The 26,837-nt window shown below is 41.1% G+C and overlaps 1 protein-coding gene and 1 long non-coding RNA gene across 3 annotated transcripts in view; one reads left to right on the top strand and one right to left on the bottom strand.

The window, feature by feature from the left end:
- The first annotated feature begins 1,150 nt into the window (after positions 1–1,150).
- Positions 1,151–26,837, top strand: part of sertad4 (SERTA domain containing 4) — a 54,134-nt gene continuing 28,447 nt past the window's right edge. The window contains exon 1 of the mRNA XM_061795076.1: positions 1,151–1,420. The gene's annotated coding sequence lies outside the window, so the exon portion shown is untranslated. The remainder of the gene's footprint in view (positions 1,421–26,837) is intronic.
- On the bottom strand, positions 10,700–17,608 carry LOC133488300 (uncharacterized). 2 transcript variants are annotated; one of them, XR_009791607.1, is made up of 4 exons: positions 15,677–17,608; positions 13,457–15,261; positions 13,064–13,111; positions 10,700–12,978 (listed from the first exon to the last, which is right to left on the bottom strand). It is a non-coding gene; the product is annotated as an uncharacterized LOC133488300 (long non-coding RNA). The 2 variants fall into 2 exon arrangements; XR_009791606.1 differs by having other exon boundaries at positions 13,457–17,608.

The following is a 26,837-nucleotide window of genomic DNA, read 5'->3' as shown; positions in this document are numbered from 1 at the left end:
CAGGTTTATTTTTACACTAGTCTTGTCATTTTACTGAACGCAAACATTGGTATTGTCCTATATGAATTTACTTGCTGTTGAGACACCCCAAACATATCTTTAAATACAGCATGGAGCCATGGAGGATAATTCCAATTAACATTATGTAATCAGTCGATGTATAAATATAACTTACATTGATAAAATTAAGTAAGGGTCAATATTTATTGGTCAGCAAATTCCAAGTTTGGTGGATTGGGCCCTGATTAGACATTTGGGGTTCTTCCTTGTCATTGTTACTTCTTTTTAATTCCTGTATTGTGAAAAAATATTGCTCCTTACAAATTATTGCATGGAATTGGAAAAGCACACACTGTGTGTCTAATGTGAATGTTGGGGCAGCTATTTTATTATCTTGATGATCTATGTCTATGAGACACATGACCATCCAAATCTGGTTTTATTTATACGCAACATGTGTTCAGTTTTTGACCGCAATGGGCTTTTTAATATCTTTGTTTTTGGCACACAATGAATGAAATGCCTTCACAATCACCTTTAGTGGTAAAAGAAAAGAGAAACCAAGATCAGAGATAGATTTTAAAAAATAAGAATTTTTCAAGTATTATTTGGGGGGGAGGTTGGGGAGGGGCTAACTGCACATAAACTGCACATTCCAGAGCGAACACAGAACAAAGCATTTGAGGGAAGAAATGCTGGAAAATAAGATTCAGTGGCTGCTTGCGGAATCAAAGGGAAATGCATAACAGATGAGAGGGGCTTGCACCCGCCCCTCTCTTTGTCGGTCACATCCCTGCAGCATTTACCGTGTCAAAAGAAAAAGTGCTAGATTACCTTTGGGTGTTGTCGGAGATAACGAAATACACACAAACATCTAATCCGGATTCGATAAATACAAAACAAGAATTTGCAACATAGCAAGTAAAATTGCACAGAATACATTCAAGATAGAACTAATGTGCATTAGTTATTTTTAATTATACTTTTAAACGTTATAAATACATGATTAAAAAAACATAAATAAACGGGAAAACAAATCACAAATGGGCATTATTTCGTTCTCTCTTTTTTTGTGTAAACGGATCGCCCAGACCCGTGCCAGTGACGGGTGTCGCAAATTACGAGCAGACAGCGAACGCCTCACAGCAGCAGTTGACTTGAAGGGATGGAACTGCGACGCTGGTGTTCTTCTTCTTCTTCTTCCTCGCCACATATTCACAAGAGGCGAGACAACAGCAGCACCCGAGCTGTACCTTGTTCTCGGGAAAGCTCTATGGAGGGAATGACTCAAGACTGACATCTTCCTCCCCCTTCCCCCCCGAGCCCCCCACTCACTTTTGCGTTTTTATTGAAACACCAAGGATTTCGGCTGCATCTAAAAAGCAAGTGTGGAGCCAAATACCAAAGGAATTCAACTCGGGTAAGACACCAACATGTAGTTATTAGCGGTTTGATATATTTGACATCACGAAGTCGTCATTACAGTGTAATAGGTCTTGACATTAAAAGTTGTCCTGAAGTTTACTTGAACGAGACTCCCAAACTAACACTATTCTCGCGTCCTTTATTTAATTTTTTTTTTTTTTTTTGGAGCGTTTTAAAGACGTATGGTGTAGTAACAAATAATGTATCATTCATAAACAGTAATTCCCCCCCCTCACCCGCAATAAGTGAAATCCGCGATATAGAAATTTATATAGGCATGTTTATTAGAATATTTTTTTTAAAGGTCTTTAAAAACACTTTTAAAACAATACAAGCACATTTTAACATAACATATCGAGAAAGCGCAAGCGCAATGGATAAGACAAAAATATCGTATAAACAGTATTAAAAAAATAGCGTAACAACTGTAATAACACAAAAATCTGTTCAACTGATGGATCTCACCAGATTTTAGGATTTCTTTTAAGCGTTACGGATAAACTGTGAATAAAATATACATTAATGTTAATTTGACGGAGCATTATAGTGTACTAAAATGTGTCCCCTTCTGCATTAACCTGTTCTAGCTTTGCTGATTAATAATACCTTGCGTGAATCAGGTCAATCAATGACTGCCGTGACATGACAGACTGAGTGGTTTGGTGTATTAAAAAGGGTGATAAAAGCTATCCCCAGTCATGACATCTCTCCGTCATCACTTCATTATTTTGCAAAGGAATCCTGGCTTTTTACATTGTAACTTGTGCAGGGTTGGTAAGCCCCGTCTGCTCATTTTGACATGGATTAAAATACGACATATTGCACCTCAACCAGTACAACGCATTTCCTCAACCCACACACAGATTTTTTTCCTCTTATTTTTTTAGTCACATCTTTCCGCACAAGTCACTGTCTGCAGAAAGCTTCCACAGCATGAGAGCGGTCTCATTCTTCAAAGCTATCAGTCAGGAAAATAGTACAAAAGAATTAATAATATATACCGTGGAACACAGAAGATAGTCATCTTCAAGTGCAGAAAATATAACACAATAGTGACGTTATTAAGAATTGGACATCCCTCCAAAGTGATGAAAACTGGTCAAGGAGGACAGCAACATTTACTAAAGCTGCAGAAACGTCTGGCAAGGAGAGGCTGTATTACTACATGTGACAACAATCACCCGTTTTCTTCTACGTCTGGGCTATAAGGAGTACGGTGCTCAGATCGAAGTCTGAGCTTACAAATATCAGATTCTGAAGCTATCATAACCAGGAGCAAAAACACTGCGGTTTCACAGTGTAACGGTTTTCCAATTACAGCTACAAAAATGCATTATTTTGGGAAAATAACTTCTGAGAAGTGGTCATGTAGGCATGAGGCGGTTCACAGTTTTAAAAAGTCACGGTTTCAAAACTGCTAAAGCTTTCCATCAGTGGTATGTTTCTTTTTATTATTTTTTTGGAGTCGTCAGTACAGGCAAAGTGACAGGACCCTTTACCCTCCCATTGTTGGTGTGAGCAGTCAGTGAGCCCGACGACTTATCCCCTTGTCGAAAAAGTCGTCTCTATTGAGAATTTTTTTAGGGTACAGCGGTTTGGTAGATAAAGGATGTGAAAAACGTGCTAATGAAGTCTGGCTGTTACAACACGCAATACTTAAAATATTTTTAACATAAATTAGAATGTTAAAGGTGTCCTTCCATCCAAATTTTATTTTTTATATTATTTGACGGGCAGCACAGTGATGACTGGTTAGCACATCTGCCTCACAGTTCTGAGGACCCAGGTTCAAATCTGGTCTCGCCTGTGTGGAGTTTACGTGTTCTCCCCGTGCCTGCGTGGGTTTCCTCTAGGTACTCCGGTTTCCTCTCACGTCCTAAAAACATGCATGGTAGGTTAATTGAAGACTCAATTGCCTGTAAGTGTGAATGTGTGTGCCAATGGTTGTTTGTCTATGTAATGGCTGAAATATTTAACACGTCACCATTTTTTCTCACTAAATATACTTCCAAAGGTGCTATTGACCTGAAGATCTCACCAGATATTGGGAACAACCCAAGTAATCCATACATACAAAGAAAGTAGAACAAATTAGCTCAGAAATTATGTTGTGTGTAATAATGTGAAATGACACAGGGAAAAAGTATTGAACACACCAACTGGTATTTATTAAATACTTTGTACAAAAGACTGTTTGCAATGACAGCTTTAAGACGCCTATTGTATGGAGAAACTAGTCGCATGGATTGATCTGGTGTGATTTTGTCCCATTCTTCAACACAAGCAGTCTTCAAATTTTGAAGGTTCCGTGGGCTTTTTTTATGGTCCTTGAGTTTCACTTGTTCCCATAGATTTTCAATTGGATTCAAGTCAGGTGATTGGCTGGGCCATTCTAGCAGCGTTATTATTATTATTGTTTTAACTAATTGAGAGTTTCCTTGGCAGTATGTTTTGGATCATTATCCTGCTGAAATGTCCACCCTCGTTTCATTTTCATCATGCTCATAGATGGCAGCAGATTTTTGTCAAGAATGTCTTGGAACATTTGCCCATTCATCCTTCCTTCAATAATGTGAAGTTTACCAATACCATTTGGCGAAAAGCAGCCCCACACCATCATGTTCCCACTTCCGAACTTCACTGTTGGTATGGTGTTTTTAGGGTGATGTGCAGTGCCATTTCTCCCCCAAATGTGGTGTGCATTATGGCATTCAAAACAGTTCAATTTTGCTCTCATCAGACCAGACTATATTCTCCCTGTATATAACTGGCTTGTCCAAATGTTCAGCAAACTTTAAACAAGATTTGACATGCTTTTTTTTTTTTTTCCCAGCAATGGTGTCTTGCATGGTGAGTGTGCATACAGGCCATGGTGGCGGAGTATATTACTCACTGCTTTCCTTGTGACAACAGTACCTGCTAATTCCAGGTCTTTTTGAAGCGCTCCACAGGTGGTCCTTGGCTCTTGGACAACTCTTCTGATTATTCTTTGAACTCCTCTGTCAGAAATCTTGCGAGGAACACCTGATCGAGGCAAATTTATGGTAGTATGACATTAGAGTTGTCCCTAGGGCTACATGATTAATAAAATTTTAATCGTGATCGCGATTTTGGCTGCCACGATTAAATGAGCCTGATCGTCTGCGAAAATCAAAATGCGGGCACTACTGCATATGAAAAGTGCTTCTTTATTTGCAGCAGTGCCCCCAACCTAGTCAGCCAGCCACCAGGGGGCAAACGTATGGTTTAGGCTTCATTAAGCTGCGGCACTGCGCTCCGGTGCCAACTTCAAAATAAAAGCCTAAATGGGATTGATGTCCAACTCACCACCAGACATGTCAAGTCATCAAGACATGTGGCTGCAATTCCGATGACACGACCACAAAGTCGATCATTGAACTGCGGCCAAGGGTGTCGTGGTGCACATGTGGACATCCTTATGTCTGTACATGGTGTTCGTTATGGACAATCCATGAGGAGCACAGAAGTCTAATAGCGGAACAATACTTAAGTTCTGGTCGGAGGGGGCCGTTCCTACCAATCACGCCCCTCCAGGTCTCACTGTTATTGCCCACGTGAGCATTGAAGTCCCCCATCCCCCCGCAGAATGAGGGAATCCCCAGCGGGAGCACTCTCCAGCCCTCCAACCCCTCTAACGACTCCAAAAAGGCTGGTTACTCTGAATTGTTGTTCGGTAGTTAGGCACAAACAACAGTCAGGACCTGTCCCCACCCGAAGGCGGAGGGAGGCTACTGTCTTGTGTGTGTGGAGGTGAGCCCGACTATATCTAGTCAGAACTTCTCAACCTCGCACACCAGCTTGGGCTCCTTCCCTGCCAGTGAGGTGACATTTCACGTCCCTAGAGCCAGTTTCTACAGTCGGGGATCCAACCACCAAAGTCCCCGCCTTTGGACACCACCCAGCTCTCTACCCGCTTGGCCATTCCCACAGGTGGTGAGCCCATGGGAAGGGGGACCCACGTTGCCTCTTAGGGCTGTGCCCAGCCGGGCCCCATGGGTGCAGACCCGGCCACCAGGTGCATACCTTTGAGCCCCACCTCCTGGCCTGGCTCCAGAGGGGGTCCCGGTGAAAGTGAAGGCAAGTGAAACCAAAGTCCATTTAAGTTATTCATCATCGAAGGTAAATTGAGCTGTGCTGTTTCTGGTCCCTTACCTTGGACCTGTTTGCCATGGGTGACTCTACCAAGGGCATAAACCCCCAGACAATGGTGGGATCGCGAGGCGTTCCCAGGCCAGCCGAGAGACGTAGTCTTTCCAGTGTGTCTTGGGTCGTCCCCGGGGTCTCCTCCCGGTGAGACGTGCCCGGAACACCTCACCCGGGAGGCATCCGAATCAGATGCCCCAGCCACCTCATCTGGCTCCTCTCGATGTGGAGGAGCAGCGGCTCTACTCTGAGATCCTCCCGGATGATCGAGCTGCTCACCCTATCTCTAAGGGAGAGCCCGGACACCCTGCGGAGGAAACTCATTTCGGCCCCTTGTATCCGGGATCTTGTTCTTTCGGTCACGACCCACAGCTTTGGCGGAGTCCAACCCTCACCGGGAACTCCGGGGCTCATCATCTCATATAAATTTAACATCCATCCATCCATCCATCCATTCGCTTATCCTCACAAGGGTCGCAGGAGTGCTGTAACCTATCCCAGCTATCTTCGGGCAGGAGGCGGGGTACACCCTGAACTGGTTGCCAGCCAATCGCAGTAAATTTAACATTGGATTGATAATGGTTTACTGTAGAGGAATGACACACTTTTTCTTAATGTAATAAAAGCAAAGCTGTACTGCAGAGTACATCAGCAGCTGCAGTCTGGATGGAATAAGCATCGATATAATTGTGAATAAGTTGAACGGGTATGAGCTAAGTTACAACTCACCTCCAATCGTACCATTTACATCAATCCACATTACAAGTAAGGTTAGCTGTGAGGTAGTCAGGAAACTTTTGCTTCATGAAATTCTGCACAGATCCTTTGTCAGACAAAAAAAAAGTTGTGACGAATAAGTTGAACGGGTATGAGCTAAGTTACAACTCACCTCCAATCGTACCATTTACATCAATCCACATTACAAGTAAGGTTAGCTGTGAGGTAGTCAGGAAACTTTTGCTTCATGAAATTCTGCACAGATCCTTTGTCAGACAAAAAAAAAGTTGTGACTTGTTGAGTATAATGAATTACATATCATGGAAGGATATCCATCTTAAATGACGTACACAAATCAGAGAAGATTCTAACAACAGGAAGTGCCCTGTCTTGGCAGCATGGTGTTTTATGGGCAGTAAGCTGTCAAAGGCCAGTGCCACAATTCTTGTTTTGCCTGCCTGCTAGAGCCCACCGCCCCTCCATCTTTATCACAAGCTCTTGCTGTGTTTCCCTCCCTCTTGTTCTCTTGTGACGCTATCAATCATATCTTGCTCTCAGCAGATTCTTCTGCTCATTAAGGAAGTGAACCTGTAGGTAGCTAGCAGAACCCCGAGCCATTCATCTCTCTCAGCAGGACACTGAGACTCACATCTGGAGCAGCATTTCAAAACATGGCCCTTAGCAGACATGCAGTGCACACTGAAAGTTGATGCATATTTAAACGACGGAGTTTCAGCAGACATAGGGCCAAGAATAACATTAACACTACTTGTGCTGTACAAATCTAAACCCTTGGTGTTTTGCACTTGCCCCAAAAAAACAGTAAAAGTAAGTGAAAATACTGTATTTTACAGTACAAATTATCAATGGTCAAGAACAAACGTGTTGGCTATGTACTAAATATTTACTACTGTACTATATGTTTTAATATGAACGGAGTGGAGGGAATCAACCATCCCCATCATGAATATGCCTTTGTGCTCCACAAAGGCACAAGTAAGGTTGGCTGTTTGGTAGTCAGGAAACTTTTGCTTCATGAAATTCTGCACAGATTAAAGATGATGTGTGGTGTGCTTTCCCCCTCCCACACAATTTAAAACAGTGCACAGGTGTCTTTATAAAAACTCGCTGAAATTCTTCAATCAAAATACACAAATGATAAAGAATTCCACACTTAACATCTACTTTTACCATGTTGATTGAAAGCACTTGGTTTTGGGCAGGTGTTTCCATCTCTGGTGGCGAGTGGTTAGCACATCCACAGCTCAGAGTTCTGAGGTTCCAGGACTGGTGTTACAAAGAATATATTTCAAACCCAAACTACATAATTTCCCCTTCGAACAGTAATGCATCTTTCGTGCTAGGGTGGCCGGGAGGTGTGGTGCCTTGCTCTAGGGCACCTTGACAGTAGCAAGGAGGCAGACTAGCATCTCTCCAACAGTTAGTTGCCATTGTCTTTGTTTGGAGCAGGATTCGGAATGCGACCCTCCCGTTCCAAAGCCATGTCCTTATAGATAAGCTACTCCCGGCCATTTCATTATTTAATAATTAATAATTATGACTAATTTTGAATACATTCAGAATCATCTGAATCAATTATTTCTCAGGTCGCTATGTCATATCATACCAACATTGAGTGTTTATCATTCTATGTGGATGGTGGAGGTAGATGCCATCAAACTAAGACTCCTCCAGTGAGATTTTAGTGTCTGCCGTGAGATCACAGAGCTCTGATGCTTTCTGTCAGGTCCCTGTCAGTGGAACCGCAGGTAGCTCTTACAGGTTACACCCACTTATTTTCTCACTGCAGAGATGTGTCACTTAGATTCACTTAGGTCCAACACGCGCACACACACACGCACGCACGCACACACACGCACGCACACGTATACACTTATACATGTGTTGGTTTACATGTGTGGAAGGGCATTGTAGATGCTCTTCGACACTCCTATGTGTATAACGGTGCAATTTTTTTTCCCCTTCCTTCACACAGTTGCCCACGTTTCATTGATGTTTTGGCTCGCTCGCAATGCATCACCACCAGATATGGTCATTCTGTCGACCCGGCACACGTAGTTACTAAAATAAGGGAAGTATTACACACTGAACTTGCATTGAGAACATTTTATTGACATAGTTTCACACTATACAGATTGCATTTTCCTCTTCCTGGCCATAATGCAGTTGTAAACGTAGAATTTAACACTTTTTCTGTCCCGGACTTTCTTTTGACAAGTTAACACTTTTTACAGTCATGCTTTGTGAGAACAATGAAAGAGGTGATGAAACGACTCGTACTTTTTTGCTGCCTGCGATTCTCGGTGGCTCCGCTGTTTTTTTTTCCTGTGTCTGGTGGTGGTGATGGTATTGGCTTGCCAGCTGTGCCAGCTGGATGATTGATTTCATCAATAAATATCATCATGACAGTAATGGCTCCGAACTCAGACCCAGCATCTACTGCGTGTTATCACGGCCAATACATTTTTCCGTGGAAACAATTCAAAGTACAGTTTATGTAAGTCTAATGTGACCAAACAACAAATATGTTGTAAATATTTTAATGCAATAAACCACCATCTGAATATATTTCCATTTGATCCAAGTTCTGGCCTTGAAAGTTGGCTAATCATCCTTGTTCGAGTGCCATCAAAACTTTGTTGACCTTCGTAATTCACGATGGACTCTTATGTCATGCCCAAGGAAATTAGCCAGCTGTTCCATCTCAGTGTCCGTCATGTTTAACAAGGTAGACAAAGTAGCTGTATGCTTACGTAGCTTGTTGGATGTAAATGACATGGAAGACTTTGCACCACAAAGCTTTTAATGGGCGAGTCTGAACCTCGGACATGGGTCATTGCTCCTGGTCTTGCCAAGAGGTATTGGTTGTTTTCAAGAAGACACATGCCTGTTTCTTCAACAAGGCGCTGTAATGCACACATCATTTTGGGTGCCAGGCGAACTGGGACAGGCACCAGTGACATAAAGTGACACTTTCAGTGTTGTTAAGCAATATTGGTGTGTGTAGCAAACAACCTCTATGATGAATAAAGGTCTTGTTAGCACATACAGTGGTGCTTTGAGATACAAGTTTTTTTTTTTCTGTGTGCATGCCCTTTTACTCAAAACACTCTTATTTCAAACCATCTTTCCCGTTGAAATGAATGGAAATGCCATTAATCCGTTCCGGCCTCCACTACTCCCCCCAGAAAACATTTTTTTTGTTTTACAATAAGGAAAAAATTCTATTATTATTGGCCACTGGAGGAACTATTATATAGTACAATCATGCAGACAAACAAAGAAGAATACATTTCTTCTTCTGCTGTTCTCGCACTTAGTACGTTGCTGTAATATTAGTCTTTTTTTTTGTCAAGGATTAAGAACATTTGCCTGTGTGTAATGTTATATTATCTGTCTATATGTGTTGTTCCATCACATGCGTTCAAATATCCGTTTCTTAAAGGGTTCTAAAACCGCAACTGTCGATGCTGTTAGCATGTCAGTGCGGTTTTCCATTCATTTGGTTATTGTCTGTTAGCGTTAAGCTAGCGGACTTTCCTCAGACAAAGCTGTGGTTGTTTTACATACACAACTTATAATTGTCTTTATTTTATGCTCAGTTTGACAATAAACATCAACTGGGAGTGGCATTAAACAACTTGAAACCTCATTTTTTTGATGAAATGTTCACCATTTGTTAAAGTGGTGCTTATTGGGAAGTGAGTTACTGCCACCATAAAGCGCTCGCAAGTCAAAGCAAAAACGGCCGAATGATGGCTCGTGTATCGAAAACTCGTAAGTTGGGTCACTTGTATCTCAAGGTATCACTGTAGTTGTTGTGTGTGCATTATTAGCCATAACATTTTGACGACGAAGATGGAGTTTCACTTCACACCATGCCCTCGTACGTCGCAGCCAGTCCCGATGTACAGGAATGAATGTTAAGACTTGTGTTGATAGTAACAGGAAACGTTAGCAAACAGCTATTGTCATTTGAAACAAGCTTATTTTTTAAAATCTCTGACCCACGCAGCTGTATTATGTGTTGCCGGACATTTCGCTGCTCCACAGAGCGTTATAGTGCAGCGATGGCAGCAGACAGACAAGTTGAATGTCCTCTCTATTGTTGTTTGTTGAAGAGAAACATGCAGGACTCCCACTAATTACAACTACAATTGGGGCAATGATGAGTTGTATTTGTAATGATTTGTTTTTATTTGTTGTATGCTTGTCGGTCAACATATAGTCTATGTGACTCAGAAAACCTTTTTGTGTGTCTATTTATGTGACTGTATATTAGTCTTTACACGACAAGATTTTTGGGGCTGATGACCGATCACCGAGTTTAAAAAAACGATAACCGATCACCGATCCGATCACAAGATGGAGGGAATGTGTCTATTTAAATGACTTGTTCGCTTACTGGATATACTTGTGTACTTAATTGCTCAAAAATGATATTTACAATAAATAACGTATCTTTGTTCATCTATTTATGCCAGTGAAGCATAGTGACAGACATAACAAATGAATGCTCTTTAAATTACTTTATTGTAATTAAATTACTTCACACACACCCAAACTTTAGCGCATGATTCGACAGAATGTTTGCTTTGAACAGTTAGTGCTAGCAGTAGCTTGCTAGCCTCCATAACGTTTTGTTGCCTGCTTTCGAGTGGTGTCGTATTAAAAGTACGTGAACATACCTCAAGCAAGCCTTAAAGGAACGTCCTCTCCCGAGCACCGGTGACAACCAATACACATTTTCCCCCCTGCGTGATTCACTAGTGTTGTCATCGCCATGGTAACGAGTGTATCCTGTCGCGTTTGAGTTGACAAGATGAAGCCCAGTGATCGTAAAAAAACGGGATGTGGTGGTATCGGAATACAATATTTTATTGCAGTAGTCTGACACAGTCCAATCGTGAAAGACCAAATTTGTCTTGTAGTCTGATTACGTGTTATCGGTACCACACCGCCGACATGTTTTTTTTAAAAATAACTTTAACTTGACGGCGATGTGGAGTAAATATCTTCAGCGAATTATGATGTTAAAGCCGATCAGCATAAAATGCTAATTATAGGCGTAAAGTCAACTGTATATGCAGCTCAAGATCTTCCTCATACTCCTCATCGTGTCTATGCAACAAATTCAATCAATCAATATTCCCATAGTGGATGTTATATTGGATTCTTCAGATACCGTAAGTGTCATTGCTGTTTGACTCATTTTCAGTAAGCAAAAAAAAAAGAGTAGATGAAGAAAGTTGCGATATATAATAAACAAATTTTTCACAGATTAAGAAAACTATATGCCCGTGAGTATTGTTATATTACCTGTCTGTATATGTTACGTTATGTGTGAATATTTGTTGTTTGAAGGTAAATCCCTCCCGTGACCGAATGCTAATATTAGCAAGGCCGTCAATAGAATTTTCGATTGACTGTTAGTATCAATATGGCGATTTCTAAAACGATATGTCTTGTATTTGAATATAAAATAATAATAATTTTTGTTCTGCGCTTAATTTTACAGTAAACTCCAACTGGGCTGTCAATATACAGTTTAAACCACGCTCAGGGAGGGCAGATTAACATTCCACACGTTGCAAAGTACAAGCTGCTATATGTGGCTAGCGGCATTAGCTTCAGCTATCGTCTTGAGGCTAACCCAAATTCCTGCGTGTTTATCCAGTCAGGCGGTGCTGGTCACAGTTTCACCTGCATTGACAGTAACGAATGACTGACGAATCACAATCGTTTCTCCTTGTACTACTCCTTGTACTATTCCAAAATATTACGTTAATATTCCAAATAGACGTAATTGTCCAACAACTTAAAAAACAATTTGATTATTTGAAAACTATCCTAGCAGCTGTTTATTTTATTTATTTAAATTTTTTTGGGGGGTCGCAGATTTTGTCAACACCAGAAAGAGGGTACGCTGACACATTCTAGCAACTGCCAAAAAGAGGTTGTCAAAACGCTTCTTTTTACTTTAAAATGGCTCACTTTAACTCATTTAATGCCAGCCGTTTTTCAGAAATCGTGAGAGCCAGGTGCCAGCTATTTTTGACAATTTTAACTGATTTTGAAGGCCTACAAAAAATTGTGTTCGATAGCTATAGAAACATAACGCTCACCAAAAGAAATATCTAACCCTCTTCTTTCATCAGGAAAAAAAAGTAAATTTCTACTTTCTACCATTATTTTGCAAGCAGCAGTTGAACATAGGTAAGTTTCTTGAAAATACCTGTTTCCAAAAAAAAAACAGAGAAAAAGAGCCTTTTGTGAAATGATGCATTTCAAGCAGAACTTTCACTTTGATGTTAATATTTTTACTTTTATGATAGCTCAAATATCTAAACAATGTTTTCCTACTTTATAACAACAATATAAAAAAACTCAAAAAGGGTATTTTGATGGGAAAGTACAGTTTATTTACAAGTCTAACACATGCATTTTCAAATTGATGATGCATGAACTTTCAAGTATGTACAGCTGTGTGTGTGTGTGTGTGTTTGTTTGTGTGTGTGTGTGTGTTTGTCCGTGCCCATGTGTGTATGCATGTGTCTGTGCATGTTTGGGTGCGTGCATGTTGGACTTTTGGGGGTTGCCAGTCAGCAGACGACCAGCCATGAACAGCCACACCACTGCTTGATGCACCTCCTGTAAATGATAACAAGTAAACAATTAGTATAAAAGTGAAACATTTTATTGCTGCAGTGAAGTGGGAAAAAAATACTTTTTTCACCTTTCTTGCCAACAGGTGTGGGAGTGCATCTGCTGATGGTTGCACCAACTGCAAAATATAGAAATATGTACATTTACCACAAAATATTTATTTTGTTGCTACAATGTGATGAGGAAAGGTAAAATAATTTCTACATTACACGTCACATTGTCATAAAATTATAATTTGGTGCACTACTGTCTATAAATAAAAGAACAACAGTAAACAAATACATATCCAATTCATGTAGCTAGCGGTGCTCCACGTGTTTGTCTACAGGATGCATGATTAGTAAACATGTAGTATCGTAGGACATACTATCGTGCTTTTTAGTGCACGTTGCATGATAAAAATGGTAAAATGGAGTAATTGCTCAGTCTATGGATGTTAGCTTTGAAGTTAGCAGGTTCTTACCTCGTCGGTGACTTTCTGCAGGCTTATGGAGGAAGCCCTGCTTGTTTTTCGCTCCAACTGGCTCACCGTGTCTCTCTCGCTCAACCACGCCACTGTAACGCTCCACCATCAGATGTAGTCATAGTAATATAGTCAGAGGGAAATAGTCTTCCTCTGACATGCTGACAAAATTCTGATCAAAGCTACTGCTGCCCTCTGATGTCGATTTAACATACTAAAATCCTTCCCAACCCTTAGATACTTGTGGAGCTGCGTCAAACCCTCTATTACAATATTATTTAAAAAAACCACTGAAAACGTATTAATACATCCATGGCACTAAACGGATGGGTTTATGAAAACGTATTAATACGTCCGTGGCATTAAATGAGTTAACCAGGATGCCTGGTCTGTGCTGGAAAATGCTGAAATCCACGCTGGCTCAGAAAGTTAGCTGCTAGCGGCTAGCAATCATCTTCCACAATGTGATGAATTAATCTTGCAGAAGTTTCTCCCAGTCATTCTATCACGGTCATGAATATCCATGCAGCTCTTTGGGCATGGCCATGGGACACCTTGCTCCACAGAGATTATCATCTCGAGGGAGATGGCTACGTGCATCTGTGATACATGATAAACGACAGCACTTGGAAGCTACTTTACAACTGCGCATATGTTTGTGCCCCTTACGTCAAGATGTTGACCGTAAAACAAAGGAAGTAAATGCAGCGGGGCAGCATGTTGTAGTAGTATGTTATTCTTTGATCATTCTTTTGTTCATTCAAATCTGAGAATTCTGATTTTTTTCTTATTTTTTGCCACACTCCCGTGTGAATTTGAAATTAGCACCGATTTGTTCATAGCACTATTCATAGTTATACTTGAGATGTTCTCGGATATCACCATTTCACTGATACATCTAATGTAATACAGTGGCTGAAATAATTATTTAACATGTCACCATTTTTCTCACTAAATATATTTCCAAAGGTGCTATTGACATGGAATTTTCACCAGATGTCAGGAACAACCCAAGTAATCCATACATACAAAGAAAGTAGAACAAATAAGATCAGAAATTATGTTGTGTGTAATAATGTGAAACGACAAAGCAAAAAAGTATTGAACACATGAAGAAAGGGAGGTGCAAAAAGGCATGGAAAGTCAAGACAACACCTAAAATCCATCAATAATCAAACAGCAATCCAGCCACATGTCAGTGCAAATGAATATCAGCTGGTTCAGTCGTAATTGATGGCCTACAAAAAGGTCTCATTGCCAAGGTGTGAGTCAAGACACATCTCATGAAGGGTAAGAGCAAAGAGCTGTCTCAAGACCATCGCAAACTAATTGTTGCAAAACATAATGATGGCATTGGTTACAGGCGCATATCTAAGCTTCTGAATGTTCCAGTGAGCATGGTTGGGGCCATAATATGTTAAGTGGAAAGCCAACCATACCACCATAGATTTGCCTCGATCAGGTGCTCCTCGGCATGTGGTGTAACTTTGCACGGAGCTGGGTTAGACCGGGTTCCGGGAGCATGCTGTGACAGATCTGGGAGCATGCTGTGACAACACGAGAGATTGCGTGATTTCCAAAGACAAAAAACATGGCGGCGCCCCTTGCATAGACTTGGAAAAGCAGTTATTACATGACAGTCTTTTTCCTTTTTCTGCGGCGGATGGTTGCTTCGTTCTTTTCTCTTTTCCTTCACCAGCTTCGCTAGCAGCGGCAACTCGTAGAGAGCTACTTGCGATCCGCGCAGCTACGTCAACGCCAACTCGCCTGTCATGGATGATCTGAGCCAGCGCGTTGAGCTGCCGCTGAAGAGGAAAACAGATGATTCTTCCACTTCAACTGAGGATTTACTCGATTCGACAGAGACACAGACGAGTGTCCTCCTCTCAATCAACAAGAAATTGTCAATTACACTTGATTTGCTTCGCCAAGAGATCGCCGAACTCAGAAAGAGCTTAAAGTTCACACAACAACAGGCCAGGGAGCTAAGATTAGAGAATACTGCGCTTCGATCAAACATGATGTCAACGTGGAAATACAAACTCTTCGACAGAAATATAAACTCATGAAAGGAACTACGCTGGACATTCAATCACGACGTATGCACAACAATCTAATTTTCTCCGGCATTCCAGAAAATGCTCCGGAAGACCCAGAGGTGCAGATTAAAAAGTTCATGATGTCCGCGGTCAAGATACAGCAAGATACAGTCAAGATTACCTTTCAGCGTGTCCACCGATTGGCAGGCCGTTGTCCAGGAAACCGACCACGTCCCATCATTGCGAAGTTTGAACACTTTCAGCAAAAAGTGTTTGTAAAATCAAAAGGTCGGAAGCTCAAAGGAAGCTTTGTTTGGAATGAACGATCAGTTCCTCAAGGAAATCAATGAGAGGCGTAAAAACATTTGCTTAGACAAACAAAAAAACGGTCTGTCTGCTTTTCTGCTCTGCTTGTTTCCACACGTACTAAACACACAAGTCGCTCAAAACTCTTCTTGCGCACTGCAAACAACCACCACACGCCATATTATCCCCTTGTCATTGTTTATTTTCTATGTTCAGTTTTCTTTCTTTACCCTTCTATGTACCCTGGCTTTGCTGTACTAAAATATAGCATCTCTATCACCCTCTCTAAATAACATTTGTCAACACAATACCAAAAAAATCTCGCAAAAACGGGCAAAAAAACAACAACAAAGATTGCATAGTACCAAATCTATTTCAAAGTATGATACACGCACCCATTATATGTCACACTTAACTTTTGTGTCATGGAATGTCAATGGCATTCGATCACAGGGAAAGAGAATTAAGATTATGGATTATATAACTACATTTTAAACAGACCTCCTCCTATTACAAGAAACACACCTTATTGAGTCAGAAGAAAAATCCCTCGACTCTAATTTCACTCAGGCTATCTCTGCCTTTTATAACAGTAGACAAAGAGGAGTCTCAATACTAGTGCATAAAAGACTACTTTTTACAATAAATAGTACAGTAACAGATCCAGAAGGCCGATACATAATTATACAAGCTACAATATTTAACAAGCATTACACAATTGTCAATGTATACGCTGCTTATAAAGATGATCCAGCCCTTTTTCACATGCTCTTTTCACACTTGTTAGCCAATTCTACAATTATCATGGTAGATGATTTTAACCTTACGCTAAATCCCCTAATAGATCGATCAAATCTCAAAAATAGCAATCAGCCACAATGCCCCAATATTCTAGAGCAGTATATGGACGACTTTGATCTTGTTGACATAGGGAGGCTGAAAAAATGAAGAAAAAGAGAATACACATTTTTCTCGTCGGTTCACCGCTCCTTCTCAAGAATAGATTTTTTTTCTCTCACACAATTCGGCAGCTCAAATAATTACCCCCAGAATACATCCAATCATCATCAACGACCATGCACCATGCATTTCTCTCAATCTAAAAGTTGAGCCAAGTTTGGGACCCACACCAACATGGCGCTTCAACACGTCCCTATTGACGGACCCGGATTTTGATTCTTTCGTGATGAGTTTTTGAAATTCTGCGACTCTCCGATGATTTAAGACCCTGGAATAACTTGCCAATATCACTACTGGGAAGAATAGCCACAATAAAAATGAAAACCTTACCTCAAATAAATTATTTATTTTCAATAATTCCATTTAAACCCACATTTAAATGGTTTTGGGTCCCTGCGGCCTCCGCCGGGTGGCCAGTTGTCGGGAAGCCTCGGTGGGGCCAGCGGACCGCCCTGGGTCTCTCGGTGTGGGACGTGTGGGCTGCTCTCGGGTGGACCTCTGGGCCCGATCCCGTCCCTCGATTGATTGGGTGGGGTCCTCAGCCTCCGTGGGGCAGGCACAGCAATTAGAGGACACTTCTATCAGTCTTTGTGAATGCAAACCGGTGTCAATTCACTTGTTTGTGTCCACAGGCACACACCCCTGGGACTATTTCGTTGGGTGTGGAGCCACTCTCTTATTGCGACAAATAACTTATGAATATGTGAATTGCTTGTGTATCCCCTCACTCACATTCTTGTCCTATAGACTTTTATAATTTACACAGTCCATCCCACTACACTTTAGTTGTACGACCCTTGCTAAAACATCTGCTTGAATGTCTCAGCCAATAATCTGACTCGAATCCAATTGAAAATTCATGGAATTTTAGAACTGAAACTCAAGGTCCATAAAAGAAGCCCACCATCTTGATGCTGTCATTGCAAACAAAGGCTTTTGTACAAAGTATTAAATAAATACCAGTTGGCGTGTTCATTACTTTTTCCCTGTGTCATGTCACATTATTACACACAACTTAATTTCTGAGTTTATTTGTTGTACTTGACGTGTTAAATACTTATTTCAGCCGCTGTATGTCCGAATACCAAGTCATCACAAACTTGGAAAATAAAATGATTACCAGTATCTAAAAGTACAACAGTGACAACATAGTCCATACAGGTATTTTTGTTTCATGTATCAAGGTGATTGTGGATGGATATGCATCTGTTTTGATATATGCTGTTTTTGATTTCTGATACTGCTTGTGTAGTTTAGCAATTGATAATAATGCCACATTGCATTACAAAATTTCAATATCATACTTATGTCCTCTGCAGTCTCCCCCTCCACAATTATGCTTATGCAACCGACTAATAAGTCGTGACACATTGCATGCGTGCGTGAGTGCAGGCATTTGTCTGTGACTGCTTTTCTGTGCTATGACCCTCTTGGGCGGACTTGGAACTATTTTGATGTAAAAACCACAGACGAACTGTTTTGACTGCTATCTGTTCCCCCAAGGCTCGGAAACACTTAGAAAAAAGAACAGAACAGGGAGTAAACACTGAACACATGCACAGACTGGTTCTTCACACACACACATGCTGAACCCATTAGCATTGGTGGGACTGCAGACGAAAATACTTTACAGATCCATCCATCCATTTTCTGAGCCGCTTCTCCTCACTAGGGTCGCGGGCATGCTGGAGCCTATCCCAGCTGTCATCGGGCAGGAGGCGGGGTACACCCTGAACTGGTTGCCAGCCAATTGCAGGGCACATAGGAACAAACAACCATTCGCACTCACAGTCATGCCTACGGGCAATTTAGAGTCCCCAATTCATGCATGTTTTTGGGATGTGGGAGGAAACCGGAGTGCCCGGAGAAAACCCACGCAGGCACGGGGAGAACATGCAAACTCCACACAGGCGGGGCCGGGGATTGAACCCGGGTCCTCAGAACTGTGAGGCTGACGCTCAGAACTGTGAGGCTGACGCTCTAACCAGTCAGCCACCGTGCCGCGTAGTTTATTACTCAAATCTTCTAACAAACGAAATTAAATATGAGTCATGGGCCAATTTTTGGAGGAAAAAAATTCCCAAATAAATCTATAACTGAGGAAATAAACAATGAGCTGCTAGAGTGTAGTAAATAAATAAATAAAAAACTCCCTATACTGTACAGTGGTCATCATAAATCAGTACACCAGACAGAGTTCCCAGAGTAAAACAATTGTGTTCAGAATAAAAGCAGTTGAAAAAAAGTGAGTAAAGCTCGAAGTCGGCATAGTTTATTTTAGGCTTTACACGATCAGGATTTTTGGGGCCGATCACTGATCAGCGAGTTTAAAAAACCGATAACCGATCAACGATCCGATCACAAGATGGAGGAATGTGTCTATTTAAATGACCTGTTCATTTACTGTATATACTTGTGTACTTAATTGCTCAAACAATTATATTTACAATAAATAATGTATCTTTGTTCCTCTATTTATGCCAGTGAGGCATAGTGACAGACAGAACAAATGAATGGTCTTCTATTAGATGGCAGGAAGTAAATACAGTAATTAATGTATCCACTTTTTGTGACATTTTTGTTTGTTGGTGTGCCGTTAGATTTTTCAATTGTAAAATATGTTCCTTGCCTCCATAAGGTTGGAAATCACTGCTCTCGTCAGATAGTGTATTCTAATCAGTCAGGTCAAACCAACATTAAATGACAGATATAATGGGTGCTAACTTACTGTAATGACTTTGTTTTTAATTAAATTACTTCACCCATACCGAAACGTTAGAGCATGATTCGACAGAATGGTGGCATGTTTACGTCCAACCGTTCGTGCTACCGCTAGCTTGCTAGGCTACATAACATTTTATTGCCTGCTTGTGAGACGTATCGTATTAATAGTACGTGAACATACCTCAAGCAAGCCTTAAATGAACGTTCTCTCCTGTCCTGAGCACCGGTGACCACCAACACACGTTTTTCCCCATTTTGCCCTTATAATACATTCGGGCCGGCTCACTCCACTGTTGTCGTCACTACAGTAACGAGTGTATCCGGTCGCATTTGAGTTGACAAGATAAAGCCCAATTTTAGTAAAAAACGGGATGCGGTGGTATCGGAATACAAGATTTTATTGCAGTCGTCGGACAGTGCAATCGTGAAACAGCAAATTTGTCTTGTAGTCTGATCCAGGTATTACGTGTGGCCTGTCTCTGACAGTTGTCTGTCCCACACCGCCGCCGTTTTTTAAATTTTAAATAACTTCATTGGCCGTCAGATAACATGAAAACATTTTCTAATTTCTTAGTCCTTTACAGAGAGTGAAGTGAAGGAAATACAAAAAAAATATGTAAAACACAAATACCAGTCAGGATTTTCCTTTACAAACATCCATCCATCCATCCATACATGCATCCATTTTCTGAACCACTCAATCTCACTATTAACTGGACAACATTTGCTGTTCTGTGAATCACTAAACTAACTTTACTTACTTACTTACTTACAAACCACTTTTCCTGCAAGCTGCTTCACATTTGTGTTGCATGGAAACCAACTTTTGGCACCTGTAAAATGGCATTCAAGCCCAGGGTGATTGCACATCATTACACAATTCGCCTACATTTCTTAAAGATCTCTACGTCAGCGCCTAGCTCTTGGCAAGAAAGTGTCATTTTTGAAAAACGTGGAGCTGAAGAGGCTATAATTTGCCAAATAAAACACTGGCTGCCCTAAAGAGAAATAACACAACACTGTGTGGACTGATGAAAACAAGATGATCGTATCGGGGCTGCAAAACAGTTTGTCAGGTGACCTCAGACAATTCTTGGCCAGTATATCACAGATCCAAGGATCATAGAGCAGTTTGGCAACATTAGGATACTTGAAGAGGTCACGTTGCCTTATGATACACAATACAATACTTTTGCTCACTTGAAAAGGTGCTCTGTCGTGAGTTACACATTTTAACACATCTAGATGCAAATACCATGAAATGAAAGCTGGAATTCTGAACTTTTGTTTCATATTCATCTTTTGATCTGAAACCCAAATGTCTTAAATATACAACAAAAACAATGGAATTGACCTTGCCGTTCCAAAACGTTGCTTGTGTCTACCTATCAGGTTCCTCCCACTACTTGTGTCTTGTCCAGGTGTGCCTCGTTGTCTCATCAGTTTGCTTGTATTTAGTGAAACTTGTTGGTAGCCCTCTGTTAATGAAAGAAAAAAAACCAGAGTGATCACGGAAATTACTTGAATCTTGACAAAAATAATAATAAATACAAATGTAATGCCCGGCTGGCCTGGGAACGCCTCGGGATCCCCCCGGAAGAGCTGGATGAAGTGGCTGGGGAGAGGGAAGTCTGGGCGTCCATGCTAAAGTTACTGCCCCGTGACCCGACCTCTGATAAGCAGAAGAAAATGGATGGATGGATGGAAAATGTAATGAAAATGGCCCAATGAAAATCAGACATTTCTTGTGAATTGTGGTTCAACAGAATTATTTAAAAAAACAAACTCATGAAACAGGCCTGGACAAAAATGATGTTACCCCGAGAAAAGGTTGAAAATAATTTGACAATAGGGACATGTTCAATGAAGGTGTTTCCTCTATTTGGCATTACAGCTTTCTTCAAACTTGTAATCAGTCAGTCGGCCTATTTATACGGTGACGGTGCTGTTTGGTGACAGTGTGTACCACACTAAACATGGACCAAAGGAAGTGAAGGAGAGAGTTGTCTCAGGAGATTAGAAAGAAAATTACAGACAAGCACATTGAAGGTAAACGCTATAGGACCATCTCCAAGCAGCTTGATGTTCCTGTGACTATAGTTGCACATATTATTCAGAAATATAAGATCCACGGGACTGTAGCCAACCTCCCTGGACGTGGGCGCAAGAGGAAAATTGATGACAAATTGAAGCGACGGATACTATGAATGGTAACAAAAGAACCCAGAACCTCCAAATAAATTAAAGGTGAACTCCAAGGTCAAGGTACATCAGTGTCAGATTGCGCCATCTGTCGTTGTTTGTCCCAAAGTGGACTTCATGGGAGACGACCAAGGAGGACACCACTGTTGAAAATAAATCAGAAAAAGGTGAGACTGGAATTTGCCAAACTGCATGTTGACAAGCCACAAACCTTCTGGGAATATGTCCGCTGTACAGCCGAAACACATTTGGAACTTTTTGGCAAGGCACATCAGCTCTATGTTCACAGATGTGAAAATTAAGCATACCAAGAAAAGAACACTGTCCCTGCTGTGAAACATGGAGGCGGCTGTGTTATGTTCTGGGGCTCCTTCGCTATATCTGGTACAGGGTGTACTGAATCTGTGCATGGTACAATGAAATCTCAAGGCTTACAAGGTATTCCAGAGAGAAATCTGCTGCCCGGTGTCAGAAAGCTTGGTATCAGTCACAGGTATGGGTCTTGCAACAGGATAATTACCCAAAACACACAGCTAAAAACACGCAAGAATGGCTAAGAGCAAATAATTGAAACACTCCGAAGGGGTTTTCTATGAGCCCTGATCAAAAAATTGTTGAACATCAGTGTTTGAGACAACTGGAGCAGTTTCCTCATTAAAAAGGGGGACAAAATACCTGCTGAGAGGTGCAGAAGTCTCATTGAAAGTTACTAAAATCATTTGATTGCCGTGATTGCCCGAAAAGGTTGTGCAACAAAATATTAAGGGTACCATCATTTTTGTCCAGGCCTGTTTAATGAGTTTGTTTTTTAAAATAATTCTGTTCTGTTCAACCACAGGTCAAAAGCAATGTAGGTATTTCATTGTTTGATTTCGATTACATATCATATTCAAGTTATTTCTGTGACCACTTTGGGTTTTTCTTTCATTAACAGAGTGGTACCAACAATTTTGTCCATCTGTTTATGCCAAACCTGTATGGCGGTGTAAGGCTGCCACAGGAAGTCACCAAAAACAGGGATAATATAAGATATAGATATATAATAATAACATAAGAAGCTGCGCGATGAAAACAAACTCACAGAAATGGTGGTGAATGCAAAGCGAGGAATAAAGGAGACATTTGTGAGAATTGGATTTTCGTGGAGATTTTGCTGGAAAAGCCGTATCATGTTCAGGAGTTTCTGCAGCATGACTGCAACACGTATAATCCACCACTGTTGTTTTTAATGTTGGCAGTGTTCACGCTTGGTCACATAATAACTGGCAAAACCATGTTGTCATTGCAGGAAAGACATGTATGTGTTGTAAACATGGAAATACGAGGGCAGCGTTTTGAGATTTATCCACTCTGGGACCTGGTTTTAAAAAAAAAGATCAGATTCGGGCTTCTAAAACGCTGGCTCCGTGTGAGCGGAATGCACAAACTATAAATAACCTTTGCAGATACACTGAAACACATTTCTGTGTGATTGGGGCCTCAGTCTGTGTTAGATCACTGTCGTCATACGTCACGTTTCCTTAGTCGCGTCATGTTTCCTGCTGCAAATACACCTGCACAACAACTGGAAAAACAACAATCAGAGAGGAGCATAAGATTAATGTTATGATGTGTGCAACCCAATCCCCGGACCTCAATCCAATAGAGAACCTGGGGAGCGATCAAGTTACCAAAAATGCACAGGAATCTAGTCCTGATGTCCTGTGCTGGAATACCTGATGCCAGAAGTAGACTCCATTCAACACAGATGGACACGACTGGCTCATCGGCCTCACAGTTCTGGGGACCGGGATTCAAATCCCGGCCCCGCCTGTGTGGAGTTTGCATGTTCTCCCTGTGCCTGCGTGGCTTTTCTCCGGGCACTCCGGTTTCCTCCCACATCCCAAAAAAATGCGTGGTAGGTTGATTGGAGACTCTAAATTGCCCGTAGGTGTGAATGTGAGTGCAAATGGTTGTTTGTTTCTATGTTCCCCAGTGATTGGCTGGCGACCGGTTCAGGGTGTACCCCGCCTCCCGCCCAAAGATGGCTGGGATAGGCTCCAGCAGCCCGCGACCCTATTGAGGATAAGCGGTAAAGAAAATGGATGGATGGTTGGATGGATGTTAAGTGTTCCTAATGCATGGGTGCACAGAAATTTACTATTTAAAACTTTTTTTTTTTTGGCATTTTTAAACATAGCTATTATTCTAAACATAGCAGTATCCCTGTTTATTTTAGAATTAAGTTGGAATATAATAATCTCTATATTGTACAATAAAGTACTCAGTAACCAGTACGTTCAGACTAGTTTCTTCTCTAGTGCCTTATTTATAAAACACAGTTACCTTTATTCCCACAAGTGTTCCAGTATTTTCCCTCGAAAATACTAGAACAGTGAGGCTAATTTCTGTCTTTTTGTTGGGTCAATGTCAAAAGATGAATATGAGACAGTAGATCAAGATTCTAGCTTTCATGTCCAGGTATTTACATCTGAATTGTATACACAACTAAGAAGATAATTTGTAACGAAACACCACATTTATAGGTGTCAATATATATATATATATATATATATATATATATATATATTTTGTCAATATTTTGTTGCAAATCCTTTATTTGCAATAACTGCATGACCCCATAATATCACTAGACTTTGTGTTCTTTTACAGGTTTATTCATCTTGTTTCAGTTGTTTGTTTTGAGAATTTTGTCTGACTTTCCCTCTTCTCTTTAGAGGGCGGAATATATAGTTCAAATCTACAAATTGTCTTGGCCACTAGGGTTGGACATCGTTTGAATTGGAGCAATTTCAGTTCGATTCCAGTTCCAAACGAGTCTCGATTCGGATTCCTTGGGGTAGGTCAACAAGGTGGCACGGTAGATGACTGGTTAGAGCGTCTGCCTCACAGTTCTGAGGACCAGGGTTCAATCCCTGCCCCCGCCTGTGTAGCGTTTGGATGTTCTCCCAGTGCCTGTGTGGGTTTTCTCCGGGCACTTCTTCCTACATCCCATGGATGGGTTTGCATGGTTACGTAAAAGATTTATAAATTATGAACATCCATTTTTTAGCAGCCCGCAGCATAGACTAAAATGAACATTTGACCCTATGTTCTTTATAACCGGTATCAATATCAAACCTATGAACTAAAAGGCAATGTCTGGGGAACTAGCCTAGTTGACTTAATATTAATTAATTAATGTTTCAGCTATAAGTTAAATATAGCATTGTTAAAATAGTTATTTTGGACTATTTCATAGCATCAAATGGTTTATATGTGCAAGTTTTAACTTCACTTCCTTTTTTTAGCTTGTAGCCTTTTATATTGAAGGGTATGCACCGGAATTCAGCATTTTGGCACGAAAGTAACTTCACATGGTACCGGTGATTTTTTTTCTTTTTTTTTCATTTTAATGGATGGAACCAAATGATATAAAACGCTGATTCTTTTCCCTACCCACCGATGAGGCACAACGTTAGTGTTTGTAATACTGTGAAACATTTATGTGAATTTTGCCCCAATTCATTATGATGTAAAGTTGCCGCCCTGAGGTGAATTTAAAACATCTGAAATACAGCTGTGTGTTTTCTTTAAAGCTCTAGTTGACAGAAATACCAGTTATAGGTCAATTAACCATACACAAATACAGATCATTTAAAAACCAGAATCAGACTTTCTGTGTGACTGAGCATCTCAGTTGACCTTGGTTGACTCCCCATCAAAATATTTCACTACACTACAAGCTGTGCAAGAGTGTGTGTTCTCTGTCTCGGTGCTGGAGGGAGGGAGTCAATCACAACGGCAGAAATCATCGCTGCGGGTGACTTGTCTCCACTCATGACGAGGCTCCCTAAGGCACTTATCTTTTCCTTCCTGACTCATTCTATCCATCCATCCCCACCCAAGCCCTCCCTTCATCTTTCCCCTCTCTCTCCTCTTCTCTATCATTCTTTATCAGACTTTCTCCCACAGTTTGTCTCGTGCCCTGGCACTGCAATTAACTTCACATCATCAAAGAGTGTAATGAAAGAATGCAATATAAAGTCTGACAGAGGAGGTAGGGGAGCTGTGAGAGGAGAGATAAGAGGGATGAAGCCAGGAGGAGGGCTGACTGAACATAGGTGAAGCAAAGTCTCTTACACTCACACATCACATATGCTTTCACTCTTCTTTTCCCCTTCAGATACACACTGTGAAAGACAAACTCACACATCTACACATGCAGCCTGGACTTTCAGTCATATCATATTCCTGTGAGATGCAGACAGAAAGCAAGACAGAGTCATGCTACTGGCCTCTGAAACATTTTTCTCCTCGTTCTGCTCGTTTTCCCCATCAACCTTCCATTTCTTTTTTCCTCTCTGGCACACAACCATGAACAATTATTCACAGTGTCTCTGTCGCTACCCTCCACATGCTCCTTGAATAACACATATTGCTGTACATGCAAGGAAGCTGCTCAGTCTGTATTCTCTTTGTTGTTTTTTTATCCCTACGTTGTGCAGTAAGCTGTCTGTTGTGACCACTGTTGAAAGGATATAAAGACAGATGGAGTAAAAGAGAGAGGCGAGGGGGATGAAAGCGATAATAATGGAGGAAGGGGGGTGTCAAGATGGAGGTCCCTATGGAGGGCAGAGGGAGTGATGGCATGCTTGTTTCTTTGTGCCCAAGCAAACGTAGCAACAGCAGCAGTGAGGGGAGGTGATGGAGAAGAAAATAGCTGCGGGGAAAGAAGCAGCTCTGGAGGGAAACACACAGGGCAAAGGATGCTAATTAACCATGGCTGCAGCACTCAATGGCATTGACATAATTGGCCCTTGTGGAAGTCCTTGCTGGGCGAGTCTTCCACAATATTTGTAGTCTATGGTTTGACACCAACAACAGTTATGACATTTTATTGTTGTGTGATGCGATAAATAAAAGATAAACCACCGAAATGTACTCTTTTCCTTACTGATGATGTTTTTCTTTTTTTTTTCACCTGTCCTGTTAAACTGCTTTGTCATGCAGTATGGTGTCTCTGTAAGCCTTGTATACTGGAACAATTTTGCTGTACAACAGGAGAGTCTAAGCCAGGGATGGGCAACATAAATGATGGAGGGGGCCACGATTTTTTGGCACAGGACCACGCACTTTCTAATGAGACAAAGGCTTTTAAGCAATCAAAA

This window comes from Phyllopteryx taeniolatus, chromosome 13, assembly GCF_024500385.1.
Source record: "Phyllopteryx taeniolatus isolate TA_2022b chromosome 13, UOR_Ptae_1.2, whole genome shotgun sequence".
In the NCBI taxonomy this organism is placed as follows: Eukaryota; Metazoa; Chordata; class Actinopteri; order Syngnathiformes; family Syngnathidae; genus Phyllopteryx; species Phyllopteryx taeniolatus.
Note: the sequence above shows the minus strand (reverse complement) of the source record. Positions and strands in the feature narration are given on the sequence as shown.